The sequence below is a fragment of the Chiloscyllium plagiosum genome, unplaced genomic scaffold (genome assembly GCF_037043375.1).
Source record: "Chiloscyllium plagiosum isolate Xiang-an unplaced genomic scaffold, Cpla_swu_hap1 HiC_scaffold_30, whole genome shotgun sequence".
Lineage (NCBI taxonomy): Eukaryota > Metazoa > Chordata > Chondrichthyes > Orectolobiformes > Hemiscylliidae > Chiloscyllium > Chiloscyllium plagiosum.
The window spans coordinates 3858100-3867986 of NW_028270168.1; the positions used below are offsets into that span (position 1 = coordinate 3858100).

At 46.5% G+C, this 9887-nt stretch overlaps 1 non-coding gene across 1 annotated transcript; it reads right to left on the reverse strand.

The window, feature by feature from the left end:
• Positions 1–8851: 8851 nt before the first annotated feature.
• trnaq-cug (transfer RNA glutamine (anticodon CUG)) lies at positions 8852–8923 on the reverse strand. Its single transcript has one exon. It is a non-coding gene; the product is annotated as a tRNA-Gln (tRNA).
• Between the last annotated feature and the right edge of the window lie 964 nt (positions 8924–9887).

Below are 9887 nucleotides of genomic sequence, written 5' to 3' on the forward strand. Positions count from 1 at the left end.
TGCATTCAATAGATTTCCAAAACAGCTTCAATGAGATACAGTACATTAGGCTATTTAATAAGGGAAGGGCCTGTGAGGTATTGGATGACAGAGTTGGGATAAGGGGGGCTTTTTAAGGATGGTAACCTGTAACTAGTGGAGTGCCACAAGGATTAGAGCTGGGACCTCAAATATTTACAATATATATTAGTAATTTGAATTAGGAAAGTGAATGTAGTATAGCCAAGTTAGCTGATGGCTCAAAAATTGATGGAAGGCATGTGGTGAGGATAACTCATAAAGTCTACAGAGGGATGGAGATAGGTTTAGTGAGCAGGTAAAAATTTGGCAGATGAACTATAATGTGGGAAAGTGTGCGGTTATGCACTTTGGCAGAAAGAATAGAAGGGATTAGTATTATTTGAATGAAGAAAGGCTGCTGAAAGCTACAGAACAGAAGGATTTGGGATTATTTGTCCATGAATCATAAAAAGCTAGCATCCAAGCGGAACAGGTAATAGTGAAGGCAAATGGATTGTTGGCCTTAATTTCAAAGGGACTATAATGTAAAAGTAGGGAAATCTTGCTCAGAATATACTTGTGTAGTATGCTGATTTTATTATGTTCTTGAACTTAGCCGAAGTTAATCAGTCCTCTCCTATAACTATATTTTTGAGCATTTGGTTTGACTGCACATTTGGGGGGACATAGCAGAACTCAGATTTTTTTTAATAGGTTTAGTATTTTACCTGGCAGGGTTTTACCAAATTAAGCTAACACATTCTTGACTTGCCTCGAGAGAAACCCATCTGGCTAATTCTTTATTGCCTGAGCATAACCAGCTAAGTACATACATAGAAACAGGAGTAGGCCATTCAGCCCCTCGAGCCTTATCCACCACTTAATGAGATATGGCTGATCTGTGGGTCCAACTGTATATGCCTGCCTGTAGCCCTTACTCCTTAGTATTTTTGCTTAACAAAACAGAAGTCTCTTTCCAATTTAAAACTAACAACTGATGTAGCAATTGTGGAAGAGAGTTCCAAACACTGCCCTGTGGGGAGTATTTTTGATTCAAAATCTCTGTTACAATCAAACAAGGAGAGAAATTATACCATCCGTCTAGTCATGGTGAGCACACGACAGTCTTTTAACGCTGTATGCAGTTGTGAATTGTACTAAGAGAACAATGGGATTGGGAAAACATTCTTTTTGGATTAGTGGTGCTGGAAGAGCACAGCAGTTCAGGCAGCATCCGAGGAGCAGCAAAATCGACGTTTCGGGCAAAAGCCCTTCATCAGGAATACAGGCAGAGAGCCTGAAGCGTGGAGAGATAACCCAGAGGAGGGTGGGGAGTGGGGAGAAAATAGCATAGAGTACAATGGGTGAGTGGGGGAGGGGATGAAGGTGATAGGTCAGGGAGGAGAGGGTGCAGTGGATAGGTGGAAAAGAAGATAGGCAGGTAGGTCAAGTCATGGGGATAGTGCTGAGCTGGAAGTTTGGAACTAGGGTGAGGTGGGGGAAGGGGAAATGAGGAAACTGCTGAAGTCCACATTGATGCCTTGAGGTTGAAGTGTTCCGAGGCGGAAGATGAGGCGTTCTTCCTCCAGGCGTCTGGTGGTGAGGGAGCGGCGGTGAAGGAGGCCCAGGACCTCCATGTCCTCGGCAGAGTGGGAGAGGGAGTTGAAATGTTGGGCCACAGGGCGGTGTGGTTGATTGGTGCGGGTGTCTCGGAGATGTTCCCTAAAGCACTCTGCTCGGAGGAACCCAGTCTCCCCAATGTAGAGGAGACCGCAACAGGAGCAACGGATACAATAAATGATATTAGTGGATGTGCAGGTAAAACTTTGATGATGTGGAAAGCTCCTTTACGGCCTTGGATGGAGGTGAGGGAGGAGGTGTGGGCGCAGGTTTTGCAGTTCCTGCGGTGGCAGGGGAAGATGCCAGGATCTTGGGGGGTGTGGACCTGACCAGGTAGTCACGGAGGTCTTTGCAGAAAGGGGTGGGGAGGGAAATATATCCCTGGTGGTGGGGTCTTTTTTGAGGTGGCGGAAATATCGATGGATGATTTGGTTTATGCAAAGGTTGGTAGGGTGGAAGGTGAGTACCAGGGGCATTCTGTCCTTGTTACGGTTCGAGGAGTGGGGTCTGAGGGCGGACGTGCAGGATGTGGACGAGATACGTTGGAGGGCATCTTTAACCATGTGGGAAGGGCAATTGCAGTCTCTAAAGAAGGAGGCCATCTGGTGTGTTCTGTAGTGGAACTGGTCCTCCTGGGAGCAGATACGGCGGAGGCAGAGGAATACGGGATGGCATTTTTGCAAGAGGTAGGGTGGGAAGAGGTGTAATCCAGGTAACTGTGGGAGTCGGTGAGTTTGTAAAAAACGTCAGTGTCAAGTCGGTCATCATTAATGGAGATGGAGAGGTCCAGGAAGGGGAGGGAGGTGTCAGAGATGGTCCAGGTAAATTTAAGGTCAGGGTGGAATGTGTTGGTGAAGTTGATGAATTGCTCAACCTCCTTGTGGGAGCATGAGGTGGCGCCAATGCAGTCATCAATGTAGCGGAGGAAGAGGTAGGGAGTGGTGCCAGTATAATTACAGAAGATCGACTGTTCTATGTAGCCAACAAAGAGACAGGCATAGCTGGGGCCCATACGGGTGCCCATGGCTACCCCTTTGGTCTGGAGGAAGTGGGAGGATTCGAAGGAGAAATTGTTAAGGGTGAGGACCAGTTCGGCCAAACGAATGAGAGTGTCGGTGGAAGGGTACTGTTGGGGATGTCGGGAGAGGAAAAAATGGAGGGCTTGGAGGCCCTGATCATGGCAGATGGAGGTGTAGAGGGATTGGATATCCATGGTGAAGATGAGGCATTGGGGCTGGAGAAACAGAAAGTCTTGGAGGAGGTGGAGGGCATGGGTGGTGTCTCGAACGTATGTGGGGAGTTTCTGGACTGGGGGGGGATAGGACAGTGTCGAGGTAGGTAGAGATGCGTTCAGTGGGGCAGGAACATGCTGAGACAATGGGTCGGCCGGGGTGGTCAGGCTTGTGGATCTTGGGAAGGAGGTAGAACCGGGCAGTGCGGGGTTCCCGGACTATGAGGTTGGAAGCTGTGGGTGGGAGATCTCCTGAGGTGATGAGGTTCTGTATGGTCTGGGAGATGATGGTTTGGTGATGGGGGGGTAGGGTCATGGTCAAGGGGGTGGTAGGAAGAGGAGTCCTCGAGTTGGCATTTGGCTTCAGCGGTGTAGAGGTCAGTGCGCCAGACTACCACTGCGCCCCCTTTATCTGCTCCTCTAACTCTGGTCGCTTGTGCATCCTTAATTGTAACCATCAGATGCCTGAGCCTGACGCTTTAGAATTCCTTCTCTAAATCTCTCTTCCTCTTTAATTCTATCCTCTTAGCACAGACGTTGAAATGTTTTTCTTTGATGAAGGCAAAGTGATGGCCTCGCGGTATTATTGCTGGACTGTTAATCCAGACAATGTTTTGGGGACCCATGTTTCAATCTTGCCGTGGTAGATGGTGGAATTTGAATTCAATAAATATCTGGAATTAAGGATTTAATGTTGACCATGAATCCATTGCTGGTTGTTGGAAAAATCCATCTGGTTCACTGATGTCCTTTAGGGAAAGAAACCTACATCTTTACCTAGTCTGGCCTACATGTGACTCCAGACCCACAGCAATGAGATTGGCTCTTAACTGTCCTCTAGGGTATTAGGAATGGCAATAATTGCTGGTCTAACCAGTGATGCCCTTATCAATGAACTAAAAAAAATGTTTTGAACATTTGCCCAGTATCTCCTTACAGGGCCCTATATTGATTTTATAACACTTTCATTCTGTTTGAGACACTATCAAAACAAGTACTGTAGTTGCTGTTGTCAAGGCTTTGAGCAATAAGGTAAGGGAGTGATTAAAAAGATAGGAGGAGTCAGTGAAATATTGTGCAAAAATGAATTCACATCCTCACTTCTCTCTGAGAGAAGGAATTTCTTGTTAACACTACGTTGGATTGAGTTAAAAATTGCATGACACCAGGTTATAGTCCAACACGTTTAATTGGAAGCATCAGCTTTCGGAGCGCCCCTCCTTCATCAGGTGGTTGTGGAGTACACGATTGTAAGACACAGAATTTTTAGTTTTGCTATAAATTCTGTGTCTCACAACCGTGTACTCCACAACCACCTGACAAAGGAGCAGCGTTACGAAAGTTACTACTTCCAATTAAACCTTTTGGACTATAACCTGGTGTTGTGTCACTTTTAACTTTTAACCCCAGTCCAACACCGGCATCTCCAAATCTTGGATTGAGTTGGTAGCTGTTGTTCTCCTGGTGGCATATAGTTTTGGATCCTAGGGACATTTGCTTTATGCAGTAAAATGTGGATAAATGTGAAGTTGTCTACATTGGTAAGAAGAGCAGGAAGGCATATTATAATTTGAATGCTATAAATTGGGAGAAGGAAATGTGCAATGTGGCCTGAGTATCCTCCTTGTACACCAATCAGAGAAGGTAAATGCACAGGTTCAGCAGATGGTCAGTATGACAAATGGCATGTTGGCCTTTATAGAATCCCTATAGGATGGAAGCAGGCTATTCAGCCCATCAAGTCCATACAAACACACCAAAGAACATCCTATCCAGACAATCCCATCCTTGTAACCTTGCCCTTCCCATCGCTAATCCACCTAACTTGCACATCTTTGGACTGTGGGAGGAAACTAGGGCATCCAGAGGAAACCCACAGAGACACAGAGAGAATGTGCAAACTCGACACAGACACTAGCCCAAGAATGGAATCAAGTCCCTGGTGCTGTAAGGCAGCAGTACTAACCACTGAGCCACTGCAGGAAGAGTGATGGCTTGCAGCAACTATACAAGGCATTGGTGAGTCCACGGCCTGAATATTGTGTGCAGTTTTGAACTCATCATCTGAGGAGAGATGTTCTAGGGATGCAGGGACTGTAACAAACGTTTGCTGACTAATTCCTGGGATGGTAAGACTGATGTTGTGGTTCTGTTCGCCGAGCTGGACGTTTTTGTTGCAAATGTTTCGTCCCCTGGCTAGGCGACATCATCAGTGCTTGGGAGCCTCCTGCGAAGCGCTTCTTTGATGTTTCCTCCGGTGTTTATAGTGGTCTGTCCCTGCCGCTTCCGGTTGTCAGTTTCAGCTGTCCGCTGTAGTGGTTGGTATATTGGGTCCAGGTCGATGTGTTTGTTGATGGAGTTTGTGGATGAATGCCATGCCTCTAGGAATTCCCTGGCTGTTCTCTGTCTGGCTTGCCCTATGATAGTAGTGTTGTCCCAGTCCAATTCATGTTGCTTGTTGTCTGCGTGTGTGGCTACTAAGGATAGCTGGTCGTGTCGTTTCATGGCTAGTTGATGTTCATGTATGCGGATTGTTAGCTGTCTTCCTGTTTGTCCTATATAGTGTTTAGTGTAGTCCTCGCATGGTATTTTATACACTACATTTGTCTTGCTCATGTTGGGTATCGGGTCCTTCGTTCTGGTGAGTTGTTGTCTGAGCGTGGCTGTTGGTTTGTGTGCCGTTATGAGTCCTAGGGGTCGCAGTAGTCTGGCAGTCAGTCCCGAGATGCTCCTGATGTATGGTAGTGTGGCTAGTCCTTTTGGTTGTGGTATGTCCTCGTTCCGTGGTCTTTCTCTTAGGCATCTGTTGATGAAGTTGCGCGGGTATCCGTTTTTGGCGAATACCTTGTATAGGTGTTCCTCTTCTTCTTTTTGCAGTTCTGGTGTGCTGCAGTGTGTTGTGGCCCTTTTGAATAGTGTCCTGATGCAGCTTCGTTTGTGTGTGTTGGGGTGGTTACTTTCATAGTTCAGGACTTGGTCTGTGTGTGTGGCTTTCCTGTATACCCTTGTAGTGAATTCTCCGTCTGGTGTTCTCTGTACCATCACGTCTAGGAATGGGAGTTGGTTATCATTTTCTTCTTCTCTCGTGAGCCAACTCCCATTCCTAGACGTGATGGTACAGAGAACACCAGACGGAGAATTCACTACAAGGGTATACAGGAAAGCCACACACACAGACCAAGTCCTGAACTATGAAAGTAACCACCCCAACACACACAAACGAAGCTGCATCAGGACACTATTCAAAAGGGCCACAACACACTGCAGTACACCAGAACTGCAAAAAGAAGAAGAGGAACACCTATACAAGGTATTCGCCAAAAACGGATACCCGCGCAACTTCATCAACAGATGCCTAAGAGAAAGACCACGGAACGAGGACATACCACAACCAAAAGGACTAGCCACACTACCATACATCAGGAGCATCTCGGAACTGACTGCCAGATTACTGCGACCCCTAGGACTCATAACAGCACACAAACCAACATCCACGCTCAGACAACAACTCACCAGAACGAAGGACCCGATACCCAACATGAGCAAGACGAATGTAGTGTACAAAATACCATGCAAGGACTACACTAAACACTATATAGGACAAACAGGAGACAGCTAACAATCCGCATACATGAACATCAACTAGCCACGAAACGACACGACCAGCTATCCTTAATAGCCACACACGCAGACAACAAGCAACATGAATTCGACTGGGACAACACTACCATTATAGGGCAAGCCAAACAAAGAACAGCCAGGGAATTCCTAGAGGCATGGCATTCATCCACAAACTCCATCAACAAACACATCGACCTGGACCCAATATACCAACCACTACAGCGGACAGCTGAAACTGACAACCGGAAGCGGCAGGGACAGACCACTATAAACACCGGAGGAAACATCAAAGAAGTGCTTCGCAGGAGGCTCCCAAGCACTGATGATGTCGCCTAGCCAGGGGACGAAACGTTTGCAACAAAAACTTCCAGCTCGGCGAACAGAACCACAACAACGAGCACCCGAGCTACAAATCTTCGTACAAACTTTGAATGGTAAGACTGACTTTTGAGGAGAGGTTGAATTTTTAGAATTACATTCGCACAGTTCAGAAAAGTGGGAGGAGTCTCATAGAAACTTTAAAAGTTCTAACCAGACTGGACTGGGAAGGACAGATGTAGAAAATATGATCCTGATGACCAGGGAATCCAGAACTGAGGTCGCTGTGTACTGATATGGAATAAATCATTTAGAAGTGAGATGTGAAATTCTTCCCCCAGAGAATAATGAGTCTGTGGAATTCACTGCCATAGAAAGTGACTGTATGATTTTGAGAGGCAATTGGATATAGCACTTGGAGCTAAGAAGTTCAATATACTGTGAAGAAAAGCTGAAGCAGGTTATTGAGTTGGATGTTGAGAGTGTGTTGTTGGAAAAGCACGGCAGGTCAGGCAACATCTGAGGAGCAGGAGAGTCGACGTTTTGGGCTGGAGCCCTTCATCAGGAATGAGGCTGGGAACCTCTGGGGTGGAGAAATAAATGGAAGGGGGGTGGGGCTGGGGCTGGGGAGAAGGTAGCTGAACGTGCAATAGGTGGGTGGAGATGGGGGTAAAGGTGATAGGTCAGAGAGGAGGGTGGAGCGGATAGGTGGGAAGGAGGATTGAAAGGTGATATAGGTCATGAGGGCAGTGCCGAGCTGGAAGATTGGAACTGGGATAAGGTGGGGGATGGGGAAATGAGGAAACTGGTGAAGTCCACATTGATCCCCTGGGGTTGAAGGGTCCCGGGTTGGAACATAAAGTGTTCTTCCTCCAGGCTTCAGGTGGTGAGGGAGTGGTGATGAAGGAGGCCCAGGACCTGCATGTCCTCGGCAGAGTGGGAGGGGGAGTTGAAATGTTTGGCCACGGGATGGTGTGGTTGATTGGTGCGGGTGTCCCAGAGATGTTCCCTAAAGCGTCCTGCAAGAAGGCACCCAGTCTCCTCAATATAGAGGAGACAGGGGGAGGGGAAGGGCACCTCCTCCCTCACCTCTGTCCAAGGCCCCAAAGGAGCCTCCCACATCCATCAAAGTTTCACCTGCACTTCCACACATGTCATTTATTGCATCTGTTGCTCCCGATGCAGTCTCCTCTATATAGATGCAATAAATGACATGTGTGGAAGTGCAGGTGAAACTTTGATGGATGTGGGAGGCTCCTTTGGGGCCTTGGACAGAGGTGAGGGAGGAGGTGCCCTTCCCCTTCCCCTGTCTCCTGATTGAGTTGGATGTTTTCATGATCATAACGAATGGTGGAGTGGATCAAAGAGCTGAATGGCCTATTCCTGTTCCTAATTTCTGTGTTCCCATGTTTATTTATCCATTCATCTGCTATCCAGGCATCATCTACATCACCAAGACCTCACTGGTGAAGTGTGGCATTCCCATGGACACCTGGGAATCACTGACGGTCAAAAGTGGAGGAGCCTGAAGAAGGCACATTGGTCTGTACAGCCAGCTACAGACCCACCCTGAGTGTGGAAGGAGTTATCCTCCTTTGTGAGGGACTGCCAATGATGACGAGGGTCCGGTTATCACCTCTTGTTTTCACTTTTCCAAAGACAACAGGTCCCAAATTTACAATCATATAGTAACCATTGACATTAGACCAGATTTCTGCAGCAGCAACGCAACTGGCCTTACTCCCTCACTCTTTACCCAGACCATTTGCAAAAGTTGTTCCTTCAGTAAATTTGATCCAGCTTATAACCACTCCTACATCACAATATTTTTTTTTAAATCTCATGTAGCTTTTAATTCTTTTACATTATTTTAAATTGCCTGCCCCCTTGAATAGGAATCCTTCTGCCATGGAGATCACTATCTCTCCATAAGCGTTCATAATATATTTCCCCAGTAATCTCTCAATTGCGATACAGTTAATTTGCTAAAGGTGATTAAACTGAGTGTAATTAATGTTTCTCCCTTGAAAAGTTTGACTGCAGATTTGCAGCTAAAAGGTAAGGTTCCACCGAGATTTGAACTCGGATCGCTGGATTCAGAGTCCAGAGTGCTAACCATTACACCATGGAACCATGCAAACACGTTTGAGTTCGCTGTATAACAAGCATTGGCTGTACAGACTCGGGGAACTCCCTTCCATTAACAGTAAAACCCAAGGTTCCTGCAGGACGGGCTTCCCCTCTGCTCGAACCCCGGGAGCGAGCCTCTCAGCTGGGGATTGATCACTCACTCACTCCCCCCGCTCCCCGGAGCTCAGTGGGGCACAGGGAAGGCAGAATATTCCGCCGTACTGAATGTCAGGAGTATCAGCTGATTGAGAGGGAAAAAAAAACCTCATGATGAACTGCCGTTAGTCACCAGACAGAAACCAAATTTCAGGAAGAAAGTGAGGAGTACAGATCTGGCGAGCAGAGTGGAGAGTGTGGATGGTGCTAGAAAAGTACAGCAGGTCAGGCAGCATCCGAGGGGCAGAAGAATCGACATTCAGGCAAGAGCCCTTCATCAGGAATTCAAGTTTCACTATCCGGAACAATACTGAGTAATTCTGAACTGTTTATATTAATACACACCAACATGTAAAGTAACAGCAGGTGTAGTGGAGCAGACCATTCGGCTCCTTGAGTCAATAAGATCACATTGCTAATGTGTTTGTGTTTTGAGCATTCCCAGTAAACTCTCATTCTCTTGCATGCCAGGACTGTCTGTCTGATGTAATACTCATGCCAGGACTGTCTGTCTGATGTGAAACTAGTTAAAATTTTAAAATATTTATCTTCTTACTTGTTACTGATAAGTGATTAATCGTCATAAAAACACGCAATGGAAGAGGATCAAGTGACATATGAAATTGCTTTGTCATTTCACGTAATGGCAGAAGGAAAACAAGTGACTCTGTGAAACTTCTTTGTCATCTATCTGATTGGACAAGTACTGTACAGTGCAAAACTTTGCAAGAGTTTCAGGCAGATCTTGGCAAACGAACACATCCAGTAATTCTTCTGTTCCATTCTCCTTTTATTATCAATTCTAAAATGC